Source organism: Coturnix japonica, chromosome 2 (genome assembly GCF_001577835.2).
Source record: "Coturnix japonica isolate 7356 chromosome 2, Coturnix japonica 2.1, whole genome shotgun sequence".
NCBI lineage: Eukaryota > Metazoa > Chordata > Aves > Galliformes > Phasianidae > Coturnix > Coturnix japonica.
In genome coordinates, this window is record NC_029517.1 from 69,871,647 (window position 1) to 69,897,234 (window position 25,588).

Here is a 25,588-nt window from a genome sequence, read left to right on the forward strand (position 1 = left end):
TTAATTCCTGGTCCCCCTGCATTTTTTATCCAAAACAAATCATCTTTGATTTGGAAAGCATTATTATGCTCCTGCTTTTCTTTGGATCAGTGTCTTATGCTGTGAAATACGTGCTATATATAAAAGCAGATACACTGAAACTTGACAGTTTCACCAGGTGCAAGTGGTTTATAAATTAATACAAATTGTTTGCAGGATGCATGAAGTTCTGCAGACAGGGCAGTGGAACAGAATTTGAATAAATTTTTACCTTCTTAAAAAATAGAAATAATCCTGGATACTTGAAAAATGTTTGAGTTTGTTCTCTTGAAACAGCTTGGGGGAAAAAAAATAAGAAGGAGTGTGAAAATGTTCTTTTCTTGAGTTCCCTTCTCACTGAAACAGCTGAAACATGAAGCCTTATTATAAATAGTTATTTGCTTTTCTGTCCTGAACTGAAAATGCATTCTAATGCTCTGGAGTTGGTTGCAAACAGAGGGCCATAAATTCCAGCTCAATTTATCTAAATGGTGTATTGTGTGAAAGATACTGACATGGGCTGACACATCCAGTGATAATCACATAATGGGAGCTTCCTAATTCCACTAGTAAATTGTTCCAGGTTTAGATAAAATGAAATCATAGTGTCTTCTTTTCTCACCTATTATATTTTGTTATTGCTGTTATGTTGTTGTTGCTGCCCTTCGTCATAATATCTCACAGCCTTGGGGCATTGTATGCACAGTGAAAAAGAGATGACCCACTTCAGATTGTTTGTAAACATGAGACAAAAAAAAAAAAAAAAAAAAAAAAAAAAGCAGCAATGGATATAAGTAGAAAGTAAAATATTATTGCCCATCAGTGGGGCAGCACTGATATCACCACAACAGCAGCCTGAGCTAGATGCTCTTTTGTTATTTGTTTATATCACAATCAGACTTTTACAATGGAGACAAGTTTACGCTTATGAGCAGGGACCTTCAGCATTTGTCAGGTGAGGGAAAATACAAAACTGTAACAAGCTAACAGTAAAGTTGCTGAGATGGTTAAGAGGATGGCAGGCAACCTTGTTGCTGCTACACAGGAACAGGGTGGTGTTGGGAGGAGAAATATGGTTACAAAGAAACAAGAAGGAAACAGTAACATTTGTCAAAGCCTGGGAAAAGAGTTCTTGCAGTGGTTATGACTAAAGATGAACTGAGCCTCAAGAATCTCAGGAGAACAGCAGTACTGTTAACTAATAGCCTGGATATTAAAGCAAAATTCTTAGCTGCTTACTAATGAGAATGCTGGTTACTTATGGCAGTAAGTGAGAAAGAGGTGGGAAGAAAGCAGGTAGGAGCCTGATGGAGATGAAAAAACACATCTTTCTCTGTATCTAGGCAGAGAATAGAAACGGAGTGGCTCGTTAGCCACAAGAGATGCTAAAGATGAAATCTGAGGTTTTAATTTCTTCTGAGGTGAGGATATGAGTACATCACTGCATGAGCCAAGGGAGCCTGGTTTGCACACATCCATATCTCAGGAGAGTTCCTTTGGGTGTATTCTCTAGTGTCTAATTGCTGGGTTACTCTGTGCTGCAAACTGGCTTCAGGGCCAGAGGACATGAAGGCAAGTCTGAAGGGCTTTTTGCCTGAAGACAGCTCCAGTTGATGAGCCATGGAATTTTAGAGCTGTGCTAATGACACTCTGAGACTTAAACATTCAACAGTGAACAAGGTGTCTTGTGGCCTTACAGAGCAAAAGTGCTTTACAGAAGTTTTAGTAGTCTGATCCAAAAGATTCTCAGTGCCAAATGGCTTTTGTGCCTCTTTAGTGTATGATAGGTCTGTTGGTGACCTGGAGCTTGGTTAATACTAAATGTATTGTTGCCCTGCGACAATGACAGTATTATGAACAAATGGGAAATCATATAACTTAACAAAGTCAATTTTCAGTTTCATAGCATTACCTGATAAACTATTGTATCCTAAGTGTACAGAGGCATACCTCACATTCTTCTTGTAAATACATTACAAACACTAAGTGGAACAAAGTATATTCATAAAGACATATCCATGTGTGCACATTTACAAATCATTCCTTTCATTAGGGTGGTTTGAGACAATAATGATGACAAATAAAATGGTCTGGTTTCACATCAAGGTGATTGATTTAAATCAAAGTGATTTAAATCACCAATTTTAATCATGATTTAAATCAGCAAGCAGGAAACCTTGATTTAAATAATTCATTTTCATCTTATTTTGCATTTGTGCTTCCTAGTGATTTTTCTAAATAAAGAATGATTCCCATTGGCTGAGATAATTCAGTATTTCCATTCACTAAGCATGAGGATTACATGTTCTTGAGATAGTGAAATAACAGTAGCTGTAGGGAGTTTTGGTGAAAATGTCTGGAAGGTCTATGTGACCCTCAGCATCACACACTCTTCTACATGGGTAAATGAGAACAGATTTATGTTTAGCCTGTGGTAAACAGAGCAAAGTTGCCATAAATATTTTCCAAAGCATGTAAGTTGTATGCAAAATAGACAATTTGGATTACAAAGGGACAAGCTTAAGTATTAGTTGCTTGGAGTTTTCCCTAAAATCATCTTTCAGAAATCTCTTCTTCATTCTATTCTGCTTAGCCAAGGTAGTTTTAAGCATGAAAAAAGAAACAGATTTCCAGAAACTTCTCTTTTGACAAAAGTCTGTTAAATATAGTGCTTGATTTCTGCTTGAGTCGGTCTGATTTCCTTCTTAATAATTATTATGTGATCATCACATCTAGGGAAAATAACAAAGTACAATGAAGCCCTATCTATCTCAGTCTTATCTGGTTATCCATGCTCATAATTAGTTCCTCGGGTTTAAATGAATTAATCATTTAACAAAGCCAACTGTATAAACTGAAATTAAGGAACAATTATTTCAGCACTTGCAGAATGAGCTACTAATTTCAGATGTGTTAACATTTCTGTCACTGTTGCTCCAAGCACCTTGGCAGTACCTTGTCTCTGTCAGACAGGGACTCTTCATTCTTTAATTTTCAGTCTCAAATGTAGAGCATATGTGTGTAGAGCAAGAAGCACTTAGGATACAAGCAAAGAAAATGAGATGAACAAAGTGACAGAACTCTATCTTATTTGTATGATGATGAAAACATTAATGAGACTGTCTAGATTTGTTCTAGTCATAACTAACTTCTCAAATTTGAGGATGGTTATTCTGTAGTTCAGATGTTTGATTTTTATTGTATTTAAACAATTTAATCTCTAAAAGGAGATTTCTTAATTGGGTTGGGGAGAGATGTTGTTTAATAAATATACTGTGACTTTGTATCTGTCATGCCTTCCAAAGTTGAAAGATAATCTCCTTTTGTCCAGCAAAGACCATTATCTTTATACTTCATTGACAAATAAATAAAGTCTTTTTCAAAACATCCCATTCCTCTGATTCTCAAATAGCTGCCCTTAGAGAACTTCCTGTCTTTTTGCTTAAGATCTTAATTTATCACCAGCCTTACCTATCTTTGAGCAGCACCTCAGAGCCCTCACACTCACCATATTTCTTTTCGTCTTACTCTTCCTCATTCAAAGGTGGTTCCAAATGTTTTTCCACAGTAAATTCAGTAGATCATAAAGATAGGATTTCATAAGATCTTCCGCACAAGTGGAATGTAAATTCATTTGATATGTACACAAGTAGAAGGCAGAAGATATTTAAAATTCTGAGAGTGCCCTGCCTGTAGGATGAGCTCTAATTATCAGCTGATGAACAGTATTCTAAGGTTTCCCACCACGTGTAATACCATAAGGAAATGAAAGAGGATGTAAGTTGCTCTAGGCCTTGTCCTTACTCGTCATTACTGAATGTCATGGCAGGGATTAGATTTAATTTGATTCTTTGTGCAAAGTTTTTTTGTTTTGCTTTGTTTTTTTTTGTTTTTTTTTTTTGTTTGTTTGTTTTTAAATAAAGCTGCAGTTCAGATTAAAGGATAAATTAATGTATTATACCATAGTAATGTGTTAAATTGGATAATGTGATCCTTCTGATGGTACAGCAGAAATCACATATGGTGATAAAATGTTGCTTGCCATAGTTCAGTGGAATTAGAGGGTGTACTAGAAACTACATTCACAAAATAATGGTTTTTGAATTATTTGTATTACTTATAGTGGAAAGGAAATAAAATCATATTGCCGTCAACTGAGAAGGAATGGATACTACTTTAGTAGTATTATAGAAATCTTGCTTAATAAGGGAGCCAATGCAGACTTTTCCAACACACAAAACCAGACCTCTTGGATTTGGTAACAAAGGTGGCAGCAGAAAGACAAGAGAAGCATTACAAGATAATGAACATTTATATTATAGCCCTATTGTCTTATGCTGACTTTCAACTAGGTTATACTTGGCAGTGGCTGGCTTAACATCTGGGTAACAAATCCCAACCAGGGCAATGTACACCTAACTACTCACTAGGTTTGTACTCTCTCTGTCCACCAGTGCCTATGCAGGAGACTTCCAGAATGAGAACTTCATCAGACAGGTGAAGTGATTCTTTTCCGGCAGGACAGAAAGAAGCCTTGCCTCCAGGGCTATCCACCTGACCCATAAGCCTTCTTTGCCCTCCTCCACTGTTGATGGAGAGAGGATTTGCCTGAAGAAGACTCTGTAGACTCAGGAGGATCATTTCCTATCCCAGCTCTACCTTCTCCATTCTGCACAGCTACAGGACTTGTTTGCTCTCTCTCTTTCTCTCCCTCTCTATTTATATATATATTTCAATTTGCACTTCTTTTGGGGCACTGAGGGACAGAGAAATGGCTTAAATAGCAAAACCAGATAAGAGAAAATGGAGATTGGCTTGCATGCTAATTAACCAGCTTGACCTTCCTGTCCGTAGTGCTTCAAGAAGCTGTAAAAATATGTTTTGGTGTTTCTGGTTGGATTTTAGTTTTCGTCTTCTAATGTGATCACCTGATGTGTTATTTCATGAAGGTTTGATGCAAAAAGTGCACTGAAACCAAGTAGAAAATACATCAGTGATTTAACCTGGCTTTGGACTGTGCTCTCAGTGGGAGTGTGGGTAACCACTTCTGCTCAGGAATACCTCTTGTGACATAATTTCCTTCAATTTCCAAGTCTGACTACTCTGACACACGCACACTTGGAATTTAAAGGTAAATTTTTCATCAGTAAAGCCAGAGGTAATTGTCATCATAGATAATTATACACCTGAGGAATGACAAGAGCCTTCTGGAGGAGTCGTTAAGTGCAATACAAGGCAGCTGACAGCTCAAGCTAGGGCTGTGCAGGGCAGTCAGGAAGGAGTAACTTGACTTCTGGAGGTAAGTGGTGCTCAGAAAGAGAAAAGTTGACTACTTTTTTTCTTTTTATTAGAACTTATTGCATAATTGAGGCTGTAGCTGTACATAGCACCTCTGCCAAACAGGAGCAAGATCCCTGTCCCATGACTCCAAGTCTTTCCTAGAATTTCCCTTTTTAAATCAAATACAGTGGAGTGTTACAGCAGCTTGTAGTGACACTCATTTTCTGCCAGCTGACTTGTTCTGAACATCCACTTATACATGTGGAGATCCCAGGCACTGAGTCCACCCTGCAGGCTGTGTGAATCTTGAAGCATTTGCTGAAGGCTGGGACCAGTTGCTGTCATTTCTCCCACAAATGAAAGTATCCTGTGGATCCTGGGTGCCTGCACACTGTGTGAGCAGCCCAGTGCTTACCCCGCAGCACTGCAATGCCAGCAGTTTGCTTCTGGAGAGCTCCAGGCAGACCACACAAGATGCACTGTGTGATGGAAGAGTGAAAGCAGTCATGTGCCGCATTTCTTTAATTTGTTGCCTTCAGAGTACCTCTTCCAGCAGGGTCTCTCCTCTGGATGCATAAAGGTAGCAGCAGCTATCCACAATGCAAAAAGCTGGCAAAGGCAAATTAGTTACAACATCTCCTGGAGCTAATTTTGCCCTCTGTCATTAGGCCCGCTTCTGCATTTGGAAATAATCGGAGAGGTTTGGGCTGCGGTTGTCATAGAATGGTTTGGGTTGGAACAGACCTAAAAGCACATTCAGTTCCAACCTCCCTGCCACATGTAGGGCTGCCAGCTACCAGCTCAGGCTGCCCAAGGCCCCATCCAATCTGGCCTTGAACATCTCCAGAGATGGGGCATCCACAGCTTCTCTGGGCAGCCTGTGCTTCTCTGCCTTCTAAATTCTAGTAACTAGTTATGTAAATTTATTTCTGTGTTTCATGACTCAGGTGTATGTATGGAGATCAACACAGGCCTGGCTAAGCATCTATGTAGTCTCTGTTTCACTACCTGACTTCTAACTGCATGTTTAGCCTGATGTAAAGTGTGTTCTGTTTGTATCTAGAAAAACAGTTTTAGGTATGATCACTTCTAAGGATGTTTTCTCATCAGATATTTTAAACAAGTATGTTTTTGTACTTTTGAATGTTTAAATAGTTGTGGCATTAGAACATTAGTATATATTTAATTAATGATAAGGCAATGGATGTATTTACTTTCATGCAGATTTTTAGCTTCAGAATTTTTATGTTCCTCAGAAGAGCTTCTTAGCATAATGATTTGATTTATACTATAGGGTATACAGTAGATGTTGCCTAAGCAATTTACAGAAAGAAATGTAGGAAGCAAAGGAATGATCTAGATAAATTTTGTAACTAAAATAGGTTAAAAATAGTCTGGTGAACTTAACGGTGTCCGGAAAGTTGGCATCAGTAGATTAATAATTGCTCTGCAGCCTCTGATTATGGCTGGTTATTTACATGATTTCCAGGAATTTCAGTTTGCCACAGCTATTTGTTCACTCATGTGATTATACAAAATGACCTTGACTTTTCATGTACAGTTTTTTAGAAGTTTTTCTGCAGTTCATATTCTGCATTAGCGAGTTTTAATTCATTTCGTTAGTTATTTTCTGGAACAGAGATTTCAATTTTTATTTTTAAATAAAGATGGGAGAAAAGGAGTTACATTGATTTTATGTATTTCATTATAAAGTGTCTGGGGCTGTGGAACTGCAAATCTCCTGCACTGTGTTACTGATGTAATGATAGATAATGTAAGAACAGAATTTCCCTTAAGTCTTTCCAATGCCTTTCAACTGGACTTTTTGATGCATTAGCCTTTTGTGAAATAACCTACCACAGTCTTTTTTGTATCTGTATCCAGGTGTTTCTGATATCTGTATCAGACTATAAAATCTGATTTTTTGGCCATCACTAAAGCTCATAAATTGCTGAAACAGCTCTTACATGTGTATCACAGGGGTGGATTACTGAAAGAATAATGCAGAACAGAGACCTAGAGCTTTCACTGAAGAAAGGAAGAATAAGGCTTGCTATCAATATATAGTGCCTGATTTCTTTGACTTTTCTTAATGATCATTTATATCTGTGTGAAGTAAGCTTAAGAATTTTTAAACAACGATGGCTCAGGAGGCTTGTGATAGGATGAACATCTTTTCTCCAGGTCCCCATTAGAGATAGACAGAATACATTCAAACTTCATGGCAGGTTGGTGACCAAAGAAAGGAAGCGAAGGAACCTCCTTCAATGCCATCACCCAGCTGCCCATGTAAGTCTTGACATGTCAGCAGCCTTCTTATTGGTGACCCCTTGCCTGTGCCCTGTGGGTATCTATGCCCAGTTTCTGCCCACAGGGCTGCCCTTCAGATAGTCATTTCTCCTCTGCCTGGCTTTTATTTAGAGAACTTGTACCTCTCCGCATTTAGAATCACAGAATCATATAATGGCTTACACTGGAAGGGACTTCATGGATCATCAAATTCCAACCACACTGCTACAGGCAGGGTTGCGATCTGCTAAAACAAGCACTAGATTAGATTTTCCAGGGCCCCATCTAAACTGGCCTTAAACTCCTCCAGGGACAGGGTGTCCACAACCTCTCAGGGCAACTTGTTCCAGCACCTCACCACTCTCTCAGTAAAGAACTTCCCTCTGAGCCTCTCTTTCTTTAGTTTAAAACCATTCCCCCTTGTTCTGTAGCTACCTACTTGTGTAAAAAGTTGTTTTCCCTTCTGTTTTAATCTCCCTTTAAATACTGGAAAGCTGCAGTGAAGTTTTCCCGTAGCCTTCTCTTTATCAAGCCGAACAAGACCAGTCCCTTCAACCTATCTTCATAGATGTTCATGCTCCAGCCCTTGGATCATCTTTGTGGCCTTCCTCTGGACTCTCTCCAAAAGCTCCACATCTTTCCCCTGGTGGGGATTTCTGCTGATCTCTCCACATTTTCTGTCATGGCTGCGGAGGCAGTCTATCTTTACTCTCTCTCACTTTTCTTTTTTCTCTTTGCAAAATGTAAATATATATGATCATTGCTCTGTGAATGAATTGTTCCAAATATTCAACATATTTATGTATGTATAGTTGGAGTCTGATAAAACTAGCTGACAACTGATGGGCCTCATAGATTACTCAGTGTCTGTGAGGGGCAGAATCTGGAAATGAAGTGTGTTTATATGTAGTAAGTATAGACTTCATAATTTGACCTTATTGGCAGAAGTTACTGACAGATTCTAGGTCTCTCTAACCTGATTCCAAACTGTCCTATGTTATGGATGATACTTTTCTTTCATGACACTTCTGGCTTTATAGAAAGCATCAAATTTGCAGCTTACTTACTTGAGCTTTTATTATTTGTAATTAAGCATATTTTGTTAAAAATGACACTATGCAGAGAAAAGATGGTGAAGAAAGGGGTTAGTGTTAAGTTAGAGTTTCAAGCTGTTGTCTTTGGAGCTTGCACCCTTCTTGATCAGGTCTCTCAAAATATAGCTTTAATATGGTAGTTACATTTGTGCATAAGTTCACTTGCATTTGTGCTTGCAACAGTGCGGTTGGAGCTTTTATCTGTACAGTGATGAAGAGGTTGGGGGTTTGCATGATGATAGGCAATATCAGTTCTGGTGCTACAAAACTTTTTCAGGCATTCCACTGGAAGATGGAATTGAATCCCTATGGCAAAACTGAGGGGTTAAGAAAAATAATCGTAACTCCCTGTTTTACCAGTGTTCAATGATCAACATAGTACCTCATCTTTCCTGAGGAAGCATAAGCACTATCTCATTGAGACTCTGTATGTCTGTTCTGTTCATTCATTAACACAGAGATAAATTCACCCTTAGGAGACTGCCACTGTCATTTTGTGTAGTTCAGCCTTAGCACAGAACCTCACTCAGGGTTAGGACTCCTCCAGAGGATGGCTTTCAATACACAGTTTCTATTTTATTAAGTGAGTATTAAAAAAAAAAAAACATAGTTAGAAAAAGGGTAGGGGTAGGTAAATAACTTTGTGTAAATGGTGACAAAATCAAAATAAATTGCTAAAACCGAATAGCTGAACTTTGATGAATATAGATCTATTACTGAGAGTGTTCTGTATTAGTCAAAAGCACAATTGGTAAATAAATAACAAATAGAACAGGTTTGTAACTTTCCAGATGAAATGCCATCTGTAAAATTTGAGCTCAGTGGCAGTGTGAAGCCTGATAATCATATTAACTGAAGGATCAAAAAGACACTTACTGAGGTTATAGGCAGAGAAACAGGGAAAGTAATAGAGGTCACAGGCAAATGGAAGACCAGATAGTTTATCTTGTGTCTATATTTACTTTGCTGGTTTTACTGGATCTGCCACAGATTTCTGAGCTTAGGGTGACCCTGCTATTTCTTGCAAAAACTAATAATATTCTGTTGTCCTTCACAATGAGGAGTATTTTTGTCATACCTATTTCCACAGGAAAATAGTCAAACTCGTAAGACTTGGAGATGCAAGAGGCTGATACCAGGTGGCCGGAATGAAAGCAGCAGAATGGAACTGGCTTGCGAGGGCTATGATCAGGAGGATGTCTCATCACACACCGAGGAAAATCCCCATTGTGTTTTTAAGTGCTGAATTTACAAAGCATCCCTGTGATAGCTCTGACAGCCTGGGGCTAGGGGAAGGTTCTTCCCACTTGCATGGCCTCTGGTGAGGTAGCAGGGAGAAGCCTGTCATCCACCTTCTTCCTCTTAAAGGTTGCAGCTGTGTGTCCATGCAGACCAGCTCTCCCCGAAGAGCTGACACATGGCATGAGGTCTTGCTGGTGTAGGGATGTCCAAGGTCAGGAGGAGCTTTGTTTCCGAGTCTTTCTCCTATCCCTGTAAACAGTGGAAGCATGCAAGCTGTTGTGGACTTACCTTTACTCTCTTTTTGTTTGTTTGTTTTGTTTTGGAGGGCTGCAGACTGCATAACCACAGTATGCCACATGATGCAGAAGTGTGTTTTTGGAGAACCATCTATGGCTGCAGAGATGGGGAAATCTCCTATTAGATGTTGGGCCAGCCACTAAAGCCCTGCCTAACTAGTTGTACTAGTAAGGCACAATGACATGTTGTTAAACTACAGAGAAGTGCTGGATATGATAACACAGTTGCACAGCCCCCTGGTAAGACAGACCAAGATTGTTAGTATGACTCAAATTCTTTCCCTGGCATTTTTCTGTTTCTTTCTCAGCATGTATCAAGAGAAGGATTTTACATCCCCTGAATTTTGTAACTATTCAACTGTCTACTGAGATTTATGAACCAAAGGGATCACACTGAGTAAGATCCTAGGCCAGGCTATTTGCTAATATTACATGACATTTTCTTAAACAAACAAATGAACAAAAACAATTAGAAAGACTGATGTTTTCAATGTAAGCCAGAGAATAATTTTGATTATATATTTTTTTCTGTTTGAGATGTATAATACAATATATATATAACATATATAATATATATATATATCTTGGGTTTCTACAAGATCAATTAGAAGGACCTTCAATTAGAAGACCCCTTTGGCGGTGGGGGGGAAGTGGTAGAAACACTCAAAATCATCCTGAACTGTACTTTGCATTGTGGTAGGTGCTTACAGCATCTGTATGAGGTTTAAAGCGCTTCATGTCACTGCTGTGGTACTGATGCACGTTTCATAATGACAACTGCCATCAATGGCTACCAAGTACTTGTTGCATGTCAGAGTCCAAAAGACCTTTCATCTGGAGAGCCTTAGGCAGTTGTGTATTTTCTTGCTAAATGTAATGGAACCTAAATAAGTTAATGCAAGTAATCCTTCAAAGAGATTAAAACAATCCTGTAAGTGTATTATCTCTGCAGGAAGGTTTCCTGTCCTATGCAGCCAGTCTTGCTTTTAGGTTCCCATTTATAAAATTAGCTCTACACTAATTTAATATAGTGCTAAGACACAAAAAGAGGAAAAAACAAACAAAAATAAAGAAATCCAACAATTTAGTAGACAAAGCATATATATATATATATATATTTAAAACACAGATTTGTTGTTTTTTAACAGTAAGGGTTGGAGCTGACTTGTTTCACAGGGGAAGTTTTTGGCTGTCTATCATTTGATGTTTCAACAAGATGGAAAGCCTTCCTGGAACTGAGGTTTCAAAAGGGTATAACCTGGGATAAACCAAGTAGAAACTGGATTACGTTTTCTGTTCAATTATGTAGAAGGTCAAACTAGATCACTTAATGGCCTTTTCTGATTTTAAAAGCCCTGGATTTATGCTCAGGGAGTGAATCCCACTGAAGCTTTCTCCTTTAGGATGCTTGGGAAGCAGAATCTGAAGTTGAAAAAAGTAAAAAGAATGCAGTTGTGCAGTGTGGAGAATCAAAGATTTAAAGAGTGAGCATCAGTAGTTTAAGCCACTTGTCCCCATTATTCTGGAGCAAGAGATCACTACTCTCCGGAAGTGTCTAACCATTAGCTTGCCATAGGCAACATCTTCACTGTTGTGATGTCCTTCAGAGCACACATCAGCATGCAAAGCTGCCTGTCCACATTCAGGTCCCTCCTCTAGTGAAACCTAAATACCTGTAGTGAAACATAAATGCATAAAGAATTAAATGAATTATGTGTTAGAATCATGATTGTTTTCTGTATTCATCTTCTAGTTTAATTCTGTGTTAGATTTTTCCATTATTTTGCAAGAGACCGATGTCAGGCAGTACTGTCATTTGGCATGTTCTTTTCTCATATTGACACAACATTGGCAATAGACCCCTATAATTTCCCTATAGTTCCAACGTTTATTAAACCGAACATCACTGTGATGTAAATCTCGTCACGCGGACATTTCCAATGCTAAGGCATCTGAAGCTAAGTATATAATGTTTACTGGGACTAGATGCTGCCCCAAAGCCTTTTCAGTTTCTATCAGACCTAAGAGTAGGTCGTGATTGATGTGCAGTATTTATCTTTCTGTTTACTGAACATGGATACGATGAGTAGTACATTCTGTTTAATAATTAAAAATGTTCCCATCTCTACCAACAAGCCTACAAGCATCATTAGGAAACAGATGTGTTATTCTGCTCTTACTGTACAATTATGTGTGTTCCATCCATTCCAAACATGGATTTTGCTGTAATGGTTTTGATTTTTCCAAGTGATTTCTACACTCTGTAATTTCTGTTCTGTGTTAATTATCATCAGTTGCTCTCTTTTCCTTGCTTTTTATGTATTCCTTTTCAATGTTTAATGGTTGCCTTTACCTAGACAAAGATTTTCACCGTGTTTTATTATCTTGACTGCAGATGACATTTTATCTTTTTCTTATAGAAAAAATTATTTGGTGGTTTATTTTGTAAAACACATCCCATTTTTGCCCTTTGAATCATTTTTCCCCCCTACTCTCTCATCTTTGCTCAATTAGCTACATGTTAGCTGCAACTGTCTTTTCTTTGTGTGTATTGAATATAACCAGGCCATGATTAGGGGACCCTAGGCAACCAGTGGCTTCTGCACAAATGATTAGTTAATCTTCGTTCCTCATAATGAAGTAAAAAGATAGAGACATATCCTGTTTCAAAGCAGCCTGTACTAGAAATTAATGTGCTTCTCTTTTCCTTCCTTCCTTCCTTCCTTCCTTCCTTCCTTCCTTCCTTCCTTCCTTCCTTCCTTCCTTCCTTCCTTCCTTCCTTCCTTCCTTCCTGTTCCTTCCTTCCTGTCCTTCCTATCTTCCTTCCTTCCTTCTTCCTTCTTTCCTTCCCTCCTTCCCTCCTTCCCTCCTTCCCTCCTTCCCTCCTTCCCTCCTTCCCTCCTTCCCTCCTTCCCTCCTTCCCTCCTTCCCTCCTTCCTTCCTTCCCTCCTTCCCTCCTTCCCTCCTTCCCTCCTTCCCTCCTTCCCTCCTTCCCTCCTTCCCTCCTTCCCTCCTTCTTTATTCCTTTCTTTCCTTTTGAAGGAAGCTCTAACTCAGCTTGCATCTATTGTCACAAGTTCCTAGCAAGCAGTATCTTCAGGCAAGATGTCTTGGATAAAAACCCACAGATTCCATTAAATCAGGAACTACTTTTGCATTGTGTGCTTTTCCAGAACATACTGCAAAGTATTGTCCTTTATGTTTTTTGGTTGTGCCACAGTTTGCCCTTCCACTGGTTTTTGGGCCATCTGAAAGAAAAAAAACAGAAGAAAAAAGTATATACACGAGGCTTGAATTTGTCTTCAGCAGGTTGGTTGGAGATCAATGTATGGTACTGGAAGTGAGCATGTTGGAAAAATGGAGACAATAAGGATGGAAGTAATGAAAGGGCTACAACGTAGGCAACATTCCTCTTCCCCTCACGATACTGGAGGATTGAAAACACCAAAGGTGAGGAGGTGGAAAAAGAGAATAAAAGGTTGGAGACAGTGCAGGTGGAGAGAATAGAAATCTAGGATTGGTGGAAGAAGTCAGAAAGTGAAAGAAAGGAGAAGCAGTCTGTAGAAAATAACTCAGGAGGAAGTTACAAAAGTGTTGCAATAGTTGGTCCAGGCACAATGCAGAAGAGGAAAATAAGGTGAAAGGAATAGTAGGGAAGAATTAATAAGGGCATGTCACCTGCCCAGTACTATCCTGCATTAGGCGCTCCCTTTTCAGGACCAAAAGTAATAGCAAAGCGAATTGCAGCAGGGCACAGAAGGAGAGGAGCACCCATTGCATAGCTGGGGCAGTGCAATGGCTACAGCTGGTCCTTAAGGGAGACAAAGGGAACCATAGCTGGAGTGACAGTGGGCTAGAGGGACTAAGATGCTTCTCTGTGGCATAAAGATAGAAGTTTGACCCAGGAGGAGAATTATGTGGGAGAATGAAGCTTTGAGGCTGACTGTGTTGGGTAGGAAGGAATGGTTTGAATGAAAGGCCCAACGTGGGAAAGTGGAAAGAGGGAGCTGGAAGAGGGACTGTTAAGTTGCTCGTGGAGGGAGCTGAAGGAAAAAGGAAGAGATTTAGGTGATCAGGGGCTGCAGAAGGTGTCAACAGGACACCAAAGGATAAATAATGTTGCCTCACCGTGCCCTTCCCATCCTGTTTTTCTCTCATCTAAAAAAACCTATCTCGGCATCATCCTCTGTTTTCTAACTTTGAACAAAGCTCGTCCTACCACGGTGGGTGCGTGCGGCTCCTAAGTATCAATTCCAGCTCACTTCCTCAAGTTCTTAAGGGGGAAGGAAAAAAAAAAAAAAAAAAAAGAAAAAAAAGAAAAAGAAATGAAAAGAAAAAGAAAAAGCCGTGAGTTGTGCATGGGGTATCTTTAGAGCCCAGTCAGCGCGCTGCGACAGTGCTGGGGGACGGGGGCGGCGCGCACCCCGCCCGTACGGACACACGCTCCCGCGTGCAGACAAAAGGCGGCGGCACCCCCGGCCTCGACGTGCTACTCCGTCCCGGAGAGGGGAGGGGGTAGGGGGGACAGAAAGTTCGGCATCGACGGGGCGGGAGGGGGGGCGCTGCCCCGCGCCTTTGTTCAGCGGGGAGAGGACCTGCGGCGGAGCTGAGCCGACCGCGCAGATGGGCACGCACCCGGTAGCGCGGCTCCGCGCCCACGGGACGAGGAGGAGGAGGGAGGCAGAAGGTCCCCATGCAGCCTCCCTCGGTCTCTTTTCTCCTTCCAAGGTGAGTTGCCGCTCAGCTCCGCGCTTCTTTTGTCTCGCTGCGAGCGCGCCCCGCCCCGCCAAACTTTCGCCGGGGACTTCGGCGCCCCGACGGCCGCCGCACGCCGGGCTGGGGCCGGGCAGGGCTGGGGGCGGCAGCGGGTTCCGGACAGTGCCCAGAGGGGCTGAAGACGGTGTACCCGTGGGGGAGACGGGGGCAGGTAAGGGGGCGCGGGTCCTCATCCTTCGGTTATTCGGGACGGATGCTGTCAGCCCCTGCTTCGCGCTTTACGCAACAGGTAGGGATGCCAGGGGCCGGCCGCTGCAAGGGGCTTTGGGGGGCTCCTTCGTTCCTTTCTCGGGAAATGCACGAAGGGGAGGGGGGAGGAGATGCAACGGTCTTCCCAAATTCCCCTTCAGTTGTTTATTTATGTACTTCCCGTGTCCATGTAAAAAGGGTTCGTTTCGCAACTCCGGGGGTTTTCTTTCTTTTCTTCTCTCTTTTCTTTTTTCTCTTCTCCCAAAGTTATTTTCCTTTACGTCCCGTGTTTACCCGTCTCATTCTGCGCGCTTCGACTAAGCGATACCCAGAGGCTGTCCTCACTGACAGTCGGGGGAATCCAAACAAAGAGGTGCATCTACCGGAAATAATGATTTGAGAGATGTTGCTCCCCCTTTCCACCCCTCAACCAGCCTTGAATTTTTTTTTTTTCTTTTTCTTTTATTTATTTTTTTTCTTCCAGGAGGTTCAGTGTGAGGAAAGTTTTGCGCCAGGGCCGTGGGGGGACGATGGAGGTGGAAAGCTGGGGGGGGGGGAGGGTACGATTGAGGGAGAGGGCACGGCGGACCCGGCCGGGGATGGGGGGGTGGGGGGGTGGGGAGCGGGGACCTGCCGCCGCCGGCGGCTCTTTGTCTGCTCGGGCAACTTGAACAAAAGGAGAAACTCGGGTGAACTCCGCATCTCTCCCGGATTAGCTCATCTTCGGCAACTTTATCCGGAGAAATTGAGGCAACTTTCTCCCGTCTCTCCCGCCTCTTCAAAGAGCTCAGCCCGGCTGTAGGCTCGTGAGGAAACTGAGGTTAGCAGTGTAAAGAAAGCAGAAGGTACGACTTGTCTTCGGGCTTATTGTTCTCTGAGCGCTCCCTCGCCCCCCCCCCCCCCCCCCCCTCGCCGGCCGCGCTCTGGCTGCGGAGTGCGCGAAGGGGACGGCTGCGGCCGGGGCCGCCCTTTGTACTGCGTGGAGCACATGCAGGTATGGGCTGGGGGAGAGACCCGGACTTCTGCGCCGACACCCGGGGGAGGAGGTGTGTGTGGGGGGTGGGAGGTGGGTAGGGGGATGTCTCGCCCCCTCTGAGCGCTGTACCCGCTCGGTGAGTTGTTTCAGCGGCTTCATTGATTTCTTTTTGAGTGGGCTCTGAGAGTTCCGTGCGCCTGAGTGCACTTTTTAAGAGGTGGAACAGAACAAAGCTGAACACAGGAGAACCTTGGGAGCACAGGGGGTGCCGGGGCCGGGCCGAGGGCACCGAGGCGGTCGGGTCCCGCAGGGCGCCAAGGATCTATTGCTGAGCGTCCTGCTCCGCAGCTCCCGGCAAGGTGCGCGGGGACCGCTTAGTTGGGAGGGACCGGAGGGAGGATAGAGAATGGGAACAGAGAGAGAGGGGTCGGTCCGGCCCGTCCTCGATTGTCATCTCCTACACAGCGCTGTTTCATCCATCTGAAAAAGTTGGGTTGCCTTGGGTTTTTGTTCTGCTCCTTCTGGTGTTTGCACTTTCTCTATGAAGCGTCGCAACTTCTGAAAGCTTGCTCTTATGCTCTTTGTATTTTTTCTAAACTCTCTTGTTTTTCTGCATTCTTTTTCTGTAGTTAATTTACTACCTTCTTATTTCCCTTTCCATTTTTTCTGTGTTAACAACCACTGCTTTTCTTCATCCCAGTTCTCTCTCTTCTTGTGCTGTTTTGTTTTACTTTGTTTTACTTCTTTCCCATTTTCCTTCTCACAGCACTCCAGAATTTCTGGCCTCTCTGCTTTTCCACCCTCTCTCTGTTGTCATACATTGTCCTCCTGGTCTTTTCCACCTACTCTTCTAGTTCTATGCTTATATTCGCATTCCCCATGAAAATCTTCTTCCCGAGTCTTTCATTTCGCGTGTCTCTCACTGCATCTATGGATACGTGAAGGTTTTCTGTCATGTCAAGCAAATAACAAAGTTTATTCTCCTTCTCTCTTCCAAAATTATTCCTCCATGATATGTCCCAAATGCATGTTACTCAGTTATACAGAACTTCTAACAGAAGTTCTTGTGCATCCGCACATATTCACCCTCTGCTTCTCTTGTTTTCTTTTTCTTTGTGCACATGCTTCCTTCACACTGAAAGCTTCCTCTTATTCCTCTCCCTTGTCCTTGATGTGGAAGCTTGTTTTCTCTGCTCTCCCTTTCCCTTCCCTCTTGGCAGACCCAGTGCTGTTTTTTGTATAGTTATTCCATCTTGCTCAGAGAACTCCAACTTTTCTCTCTTCCTTGCCAACCTAAGCACAAATGTGCTGCTCATACTCCGGAAGCAATGATGTGGCAGGAGTAGCAGCATAGTCAGGTATTTCTTTGGTGACTTTGGCTTATTCCTTGCTGGGTTGAGTGTCAGTAGTTGTGCTTGTGCTACCAGAGCCAGGTGATGCTGGTGCCACTGCCTGCATGGGACACAGAGCTGGGGCTGGAGTGAAAGATCATTGCAGGCAGCATCATTAGGTCTCCCCTCCGCCATCCTGATGCATTTCCTTTCAAAGGGTTGGTAAACTTCATTGTTACTACTTGCAGCAGAAATATTAAAGCCTTTTTCTTAAAGCCATGGAAGTACAAACCCAACAGCGTCCATCTCAAATTGTCTGTTACACTGTAGTCTGGCAGCGTTTGTGAAGTGAGATGCTATCACTAGGCTTTGAGTATCTAAAACAGTGAGGAAATACATGTTTGAAATTATTCGGAAGAATGTAACTTTGCATTTCTGTTAGTTCCCAAGTGGTGTGGCAGAGTTGTAGTTCCAAACTAACACTTTCTTATTCAAACAGGTCAAAACGTGGCTGTCTGGAGAACAGGATGCTCACCAAAACATCAGTCTTTGCTGGGTGCCATACTTGTTATCCTTCCATTGGTGGAATACAACTTGGGTGTCCTCAGGAGGTGGCTGACATGGATCAAACTGTACCACACAGTGATGGTGTGAAGACCTGATGTCTTCACTGCTCAGAAACATGTGTAAATTAATAGGCTACTGGGAGAAGATGAAGAAGCTTTTGCAGAAACATGAGGATATTGTGGGAAATACTGCTGTTAACCATTTGGATTATATTGCTGTCTGACACAGAGGTTCTGCAGATAACGTAAGGTATGCTTCCCTCTGACTGTTGCAAAAACGTCATCTCATATATCAAAATACTAAGCACATTGGCTAAATTTTAAGTAAACTTGCTTTTTAACCTGTTTTTTTCTTTTTCTTTTTTTTCTGTCTTTACCCCAGTGTTGATGTCTACTAATAGTTTTGAGTGGTGTAATAACACAGAAATGTCTTACTAATGAAAGAATTGATGAAAGAACAACTGAATATGACAAAATTTATGTCTTTAGAGTTGGCCAATATTTTTAAGGTAATTACTTTGTTGAGTCAAAGGAGTGCTTAGCATCTCTAGAGAAAATTGGACTAATTGTTTTCCTTTAAAAATAAGTTACAAACAGTTTAAGCAAAGCATTTTCCATAGCTGTGATCTTCCAAATGGCCAACTTTGTTTTAAGGCGTGTTACTATTTTGAGTTGAACTAAAGACTGCAACATGCTATTATTTAACCTCTCTTCATCCAAATTGTGATGAAGTGCCTTATGGACAGTTTGTGTGAGAGAGCAAATAGAAATCTTTAGCTTAAATTTTCCAGGAATGCTTTTGTTTCATATGTTTTTAAAGTGTGATTTAAATGCTTTTTGTGGACTGTGTTTGCATCATGAATGTCCTAGTGCTGTGAGGGTCTCTTGGACGCAGACGTGATTATGTGAGATAACCAGTGTACAAAATAGATATGAAAACTAGTGGAGACAACAAGCTGTCAGGCAGTTGTTCACAAATAACATATTATTTAAGAACCTAGATATTAAGTGTTAATCCAGTGATGAGGAAATTATTGCTCCCCTTGGTGAGCTACTGAAATCACAAAACAAATTTTAAAACTCTTTAAAAATGGATCAGTTTGCACCTGTTCTGTGTACTTCTCAGTTACAGCTGAAAATGAATGATATGAAAATTGCTTTTGCTGTATATTTCTGCCCATCGGATTGGTTCAGCTCTAGCCCATATGTAGGGCAGACAAATATTTGTAATCTTAAGAAAAGTGCTGAACTGGCTGGCCTACTTTGGAGCAGAATAGGAATCTGAACAAATAATCACTTGTTATCCTTTCCAGTTGTAAACAGAGATACAAAAGGCAATAAATGCAGTACTCGTTTCCTGGTTCTGACTTGTTAAATAAAGACCTAATCTTAATTTTCTTGACTGTTGAGGACAGGATTTCTGTTGCTTACTAAATGCAATTTACATACATTTAAATGTTTATTCTTAATATTGTTCTGCATCAGTACTACTTTTGAACTTTGTATGACTTAAGTTAGCGGTATGAGAGTCTTTAATTTGGAGTCTGAGGAAAGGAATGTCCCACACTGTTTGTGGAAAGGGGAAGAGAATAATAAGAAGTGGATTGTAGCAAATAAGAGTATTTGGAGCTGCTACCTGGCATCTCATTATACTTTTATATTTAAAGGAAATCAAAACTGCAGTCTTTTTTCTGTACAGATTTTCTTCTCAGACAGTTTTTTCTTAGGCATTTTCATGTCTTTCTGAAAGCTAATCTGTAAGGTTGTTATTCTTCATAACAGTAAATGCGAAAGCCATTTATTTTCATAAACACTGAAACCTGAACTTTTACATAGTGTAAATAGGGGCAACTTTTTAATCTAGGCTTGAGAGTCAAAATAGATTGAATGCTGTAGGATTCAGGATACGCTGTGCAAGTTATTAGATACATTAGTGTTTCTGACAATGATTACTAAAGTGACAGAACTGTTAAGATATAAAGAGGAAGAATAAAGTTTATCTTCAACTTACTTTGAGCTACTTCCAATAAAACAAATATCTAAACTGCTGAAATGCACCACCCATCACCTCACTGTGATTGCATCCACTGCTTGGTCTCTATCAATGTTCAGCAAACATCAGTGAACGTCAGTTGCAGCCATTTTTTCCACATGGAGGACTTCAGTGACACATTTTTCTTCATACAGACTTCCATGTCTGATGCTATTTTGTCAGACTGCTCCACTGCTGCTGTCTCTTGCACAGCAATAAAATATAACAACATTTTGGCAGCAGGGTTCAACCACTACTGCCATACCACCATTCTCCTCTGCCATCGTAGATCAACATAATGAAATAAGAGGCAATACTTTTGGAGTGGCCTTTGTACTTCTGGTGACTCCAGGCAGGACACAGCAGAAGGGACCCAGACCCTTTCTCCTGGAGTGGTTGCAGCAAAAGGGTTGTGACACCATTGGGCTTGCCTTGGTAAGGCATGCAGGATTAGTGCTGTGGGGAAGGAGGATTACCCTAGGAGGGGCGATGGGGAGAACCTGTCCTAAAATGTGTAGGAATCAACCTCCCCATCTCCAGAGGAAGCTGGCTGTGAGGAGCTGATTCTTGTGAGGAGATCTTCAGGTCTTAAGTTAGTTGTAACACTAGCTCTGTAGAAGGGTGTGAAGTCCTCTTTACACACTGGTTTGTTCTGGTGGTTTGTGGTTGCAGTTGGTCCACTGCTTGCTTTGCTTGTGGCTGTCCAAGAAGGAAGTCTTTGCAAGCGTCCTGGGCTTGAGGCTGAGCTCTGAAGTCCTATTTACCCCTGAGGTAATCACGCTGCTAGCAGAAATTTCACTTACCAAAGTAAACCGAACTCAGACTTTCAGAGACACAGTTCCTCCTTTTGGCTATGTGCTCAGTTTAGGAAGTCTGTGTACTTTGTTGTCTGTGAAAATGCCTTGCTCTGCACAAGGGGGGGATTCTGGGAATGTCTGAGGCTAACCAAGCATCCACAGAGAAGAGATTTAATATGCTGCAAGAAGTGTTCCTGCAGTGTGTCATGGGTGGGTGAGCTGCAATGCTGGAGCTGTGAGGAGTGGGCAGAGGAGAAGAAAGCAGGCTCAGTGACATCTGTATTTTTAGGTAGATGATGGTGGAGATGTGTAGAATATCTTCTTCAAGAAGAATCTGTAGGAAAATAGAAAGGAAAGTGCTGGAGGGACTCAAGTTTTGATTGTTCTTTCCTTTCAGTTGAAGTGTGAGTTCCAGAATTCCCAGGTGAGGTAAAACTTCCCAGAAGCAATAGACATGCAGTTTCTGTGATGAAACAGAGATGTGAATGGTTTCCTGAGTCTCTGCCTTTCTCATCTCCACAGGAAAGGCCAGGTCCTGGCAGTGCAGGGTGTAGGAGTTTCCTTTTCCACCAAGTCTGCTAGAGAGTCCTCCTTGGCATGTGGAATACAGTTCGGGAAGCAGATTTCAGGAATTTGGTAGTTTCTCCCTGAAAAGGGGAATGTTCTGAGGAGTAATGTGTGACTGGGAGGAGATGGACAATGGGAAGCAGTCTTCAAGTTGAAGGCAAGTTGGGAGCGAGGGAATGTGACCTCTCCATGCGCAGGTGCTGGGAACAGCCTCACAGATCCCAGAAATGCAGCTGAATTAGTAGCTTTGGCTCCAAAGATAATGGTATTGGTAACACTGTGGGGTTTGTTTTCTTTTTTTTGTCAGCCTTGTTTTTTCCTTTATTTAGCCCAGCACTGATGGAATCTCATGAGCTGTATCGTTGAGCTCAGTATTTTCTTCTTTCTCTGCTTTCACTTGATTTTCACTTTATGGAATAACTTGAGGTACAAGAAAACCAAAATCAATATTGGAGTAGGTTTGTTTTTCCTTTGTGTGAGCAAATTCCAGAAGAGAGAAAGGACTGTTCACCAAGGCTAGATGGGGAGTTGCTGCTTGAAATCTGTTATAGTTATGGTTCAGAAATGCTGCATGCAAACTTATAATGAACAGGAAGCTTCCACACCTTCTGAGGTACTTCGTGTAAAGTGCTATTACCTGTGTCAAAATAGATATATATGTTTTATGGAATACAGTTTCCTTTCTCTCGATTCTGTTTTTGTGTAGCAGGAAGCTTTCTGACTCACCAGCAGATTCTATTTTGATTTTTTTTTTTTTTTTGCTTGCATTGTCGTAACATGAAACTTGTCACAAACTGTTTACGAAGTCTGAGATAGTGTGCTATTGCGCTTGATATACCTTGACCTTTTTGTGATTAAAATGCATAGACATGGCTGGGTTAGGTAGAGGGAGATTGGTAAGGTAGGAGAATTAGGAATATTTTTAACACAAGATTAAATGTGATCTTGGCAGAAGGACAGGGATGGTACACCCCTTGGAAGGTTATAAGATAGCTACAAGTCCAGAGTCTATATTCATATATACAAATATCTTACACTGTACAATACCATGTTTGATTCTGTACAAAGAAGAAGGATGAAGAAAATGCTCATACCTAATCTAAATGTGTTTGTTCCTGCAAAAAAATAGCAAAATGATTAAATTTTCTATATAGTTTATTAATACTTAAATAGTAAAATAAGCTATTCTTCCATTTAGGTACAGTATTGCCAACCTGTGAATTATATTGCATTTATATATATATTTATGTGTTCCAGTATTTATATATATATATAAATATATATATCCCCTTAAATATTAATCCTAAAGCATTTTGTCCATGAAAAGTGCTGCATTATGTCCTGCATGTGAATATGAATGTAGTGTTGACCTGGAAGCCCCTTCCATTGCTTCTTCAGTGAAGTAGACCCACCCATTTTTGTGGGAAACCTTACAGGTATGGCAGGTGGATGGGGTGGTGGTGTAGTGGTGAAGGCACACAGTAGTCATAAAATGCAGCAAGTGGACATTATGAATGGTTATTCTGTGTGGATAAAGATGTGGTTTGATTTAATTACGAGCTAGCAATGTTAAATGAGGAAAGGAAGTGGTGAAGAATCTTGAATACAAGGGCTGGTATCTGGTGATTGATGTGGTAGAGAGGAGAGAGGTGGATATTGTGGAAATTGTCATAATTTATGTGCCTGAAGGCTTGTGCCATCTGAGTATTTCTAATGTGAAAATGTAGTGAAATCCTTAAACGTCTGTAACACAGGTTATAAATATTTCAGAGATCAGCAGTATTGGCTTCTTCATGGTAAATGATAAAATTGTTTCTGCTTAATGCTGCATGGTGAATTGAAGTTAACTTTAGCACTGCATGTTTTGAGTAAAATTTCTTTCAAAAACAACTCTTGTCTTCATTGGAGGATATGAGTTAGCCTCTGCTGCCTGGTTTTGCAATATTGCTTAAGGCAAGGATTCATTTAGGTAAGTGGTTTGGGGATTGCATATGCAATTTAGAGATTATCTTGGAGCTGAGATTTTGTGTAGCTGCTTTTTTAGATATCTTTCAGAAGTTGCAGGCTGGCTTTCAGTTGGTATTTCTGTATTACTCTGTTGTAAGGGAAACTGTTGATCACAGCCTGAGCCACTGATTAACCATCTGAGGCAAGTGATTAATCAGGTGCAGAAGCACAGGTGAAGGTAATTCAGCTGTGCTCCCAGAAGGTGTGGGGCTTGACTCCACCTCTCCTAGATCCCATTTTAAGGCCTTACCACCACTAAGGTAAGCATCTCTTTCTGGAGATTGCTTTTTTGTGGAGTTCTGTTGGCAATCCTCAATGTTATCCGTCTTGACTGAAGGCCTCAGAGTTGGTGAGTGTTTTCCTTAGATACTCTCTGGCTATCTATTTACAACTGTTCTTGTAATATTCCAACTATACATCTGTGCATACTCTGAAATAACAAAAGAAGATATCTATACTATGCAGTGAGCACTGAGGTATGTGCAAACTGCTACTCTTGCTGTGCATAGCACAACACCAGTCTGTGCACTACACTAGGTCCGGAATCAATTTAGCTATATAATGGCACTGCTGGGTGTGATCTGTTAAGTGCTGTGTGTCTCAGCTGAGCTTGCATATTTGTGACTGCACTTGTGTTGGTGGTGAGGGTGACCTGAGCTGATATAGCTCCTTGGGTACCCTGGTGGGATGGGAGCATGGGATTGGCTGTGCTTTCTGCAGTTGCTGCTGTTTGACATCTTCAGGCTGCAACAGTTAGAAACGGCAAAGATGGCAAAGAAACGTTAGAAACGGCAAAGAAACAGTGTTGGTAACGATGAGAACTTCTGAGATGAGGATGTGCTTTCCTTGTCTGAGATTTGAGTTTGCCATGTTCACAAAGTTTTGTCTTGTAATATAGGCTGCAATTCTGTTTATTCAAACTTGTGGAGTGTGTTTAAGAATTGATTCTTAGTGAAAAACAGACAGTGGAGGTGGTGGTTCTTGTTCACAACTGTCTGTGTTCACTGCATTGCTTTTGTATTTTAAAATTTATTTAATTGCTACAGTTGAAAAAGGAATATTGGAAAACATTACTAAAATCAACTGTTTTTTTCTTTATCATGCAGATATCTTTCAGCTTCAGGATTTGTGAACACTGTTTTCATAGCATCTTAATATATGTATTATGTGGCTTTATCATTTCAAAGCTTCTCTGTTGTGTAGGGTTAAAATCTGTGCCCTAGATCTCCAGAAGACTTTGATGCATGAACACTTCCAGCCTAATTTATTCGATGATTTGAATGCACTGTGAAAAACCATGTTTAAATTGAGAGAAAAGTTGAGTGATTATTGCTTCTAAAGCATAAACAAGAATACAGCTTGCAAAAACAAATTAGTCTGAAAAAATCTATATTGTCAACTCAGTTACTCTCTAGACAGCAGCTACTGGCATTAGCTGGAAAGAGATTAAGGTCTTGCTCCTGCAGGAATTCCAGTGCTCAGGCAGTGGAGGTAGAAGACTGACTTGTGCTCATGACAGCACAATTCTACAGGTTCATTCTACACTTGGTAATAGGACTGAAAAGGGAGTTTTGAAGACAACAAAAGCATAAAGTCACTCCTTCTCCCTGAAGACTTGGACAATTTGCTTAATGTCAGTTTTGGACTACACAGTGCATCTGGATGCAAGATTACGTAGACTCCATCTCAATCTATGTGTCTTATATAAGAAAGGTGTTGAGTATGAGTTTAAATGCATTTTAGTGTAGTATCTTAGAATTACCCGTGTGAATCTGTATGTGTGTGCGCTCCCCATACTTACAGCCCAAAACCAAAGGAATGATGCTCGAAGCATCTTCATGAAGGAAACATGATTATTTTTCTTCCCTTCTGTTAGAAACAATGTTTCATGCATTCCCAGCCTCCACTTCTGTTGTTTGTGTTAATGTTTTTCTTTGCTGTGTTCCTTTTTCATTTGAGATTTTAGCTACTTGAAATACACAACCTGTTCCAGTTTACCAATTTGTTTCTTAGAATACATCCTGTGTGCAAATCCTTATCGGTCAGAAACATAATGGAAAAGCGACTATTGAATTAGTAGTGATCAGGGCTATACTGAGAGAATACTACTGTAATTAGTTGTAAAATG

General features: G+C 41.1%; 1 long non-coding RNA gene across 6 annotated transcripts in view; it reads left to right on the forward strand.

The window, feature by feature from the left end:
* The first annotated feature begins 14,767 nt into the window (after nt 1-14,767).
* Nucleotides 14,768-25,588, forward strand: part of LOC107309733 — a 269,937-nt gene continuing 259,116 nt past the window's right edge. For 4 of the 6 annotated variants that reach the window (XR_004306132.1, XR_004306134.1, XR_004306135.1 and 1 more), the window contains exons 1-2: nt 14,769-14,947; nt 17,991-18,307. This is a non-coding gene — a long non-coding RNA (uncharacterized LOC107309733). Of the gene's footprint in view, nt 14,948-15,851; nt 16,030-17,990; nt 18,308-25,588 lie in introns of those variants that run through there. The other 2 variants (XR_004306137.1, XR_004306133.1) reach the window with 2 other exon arrangements.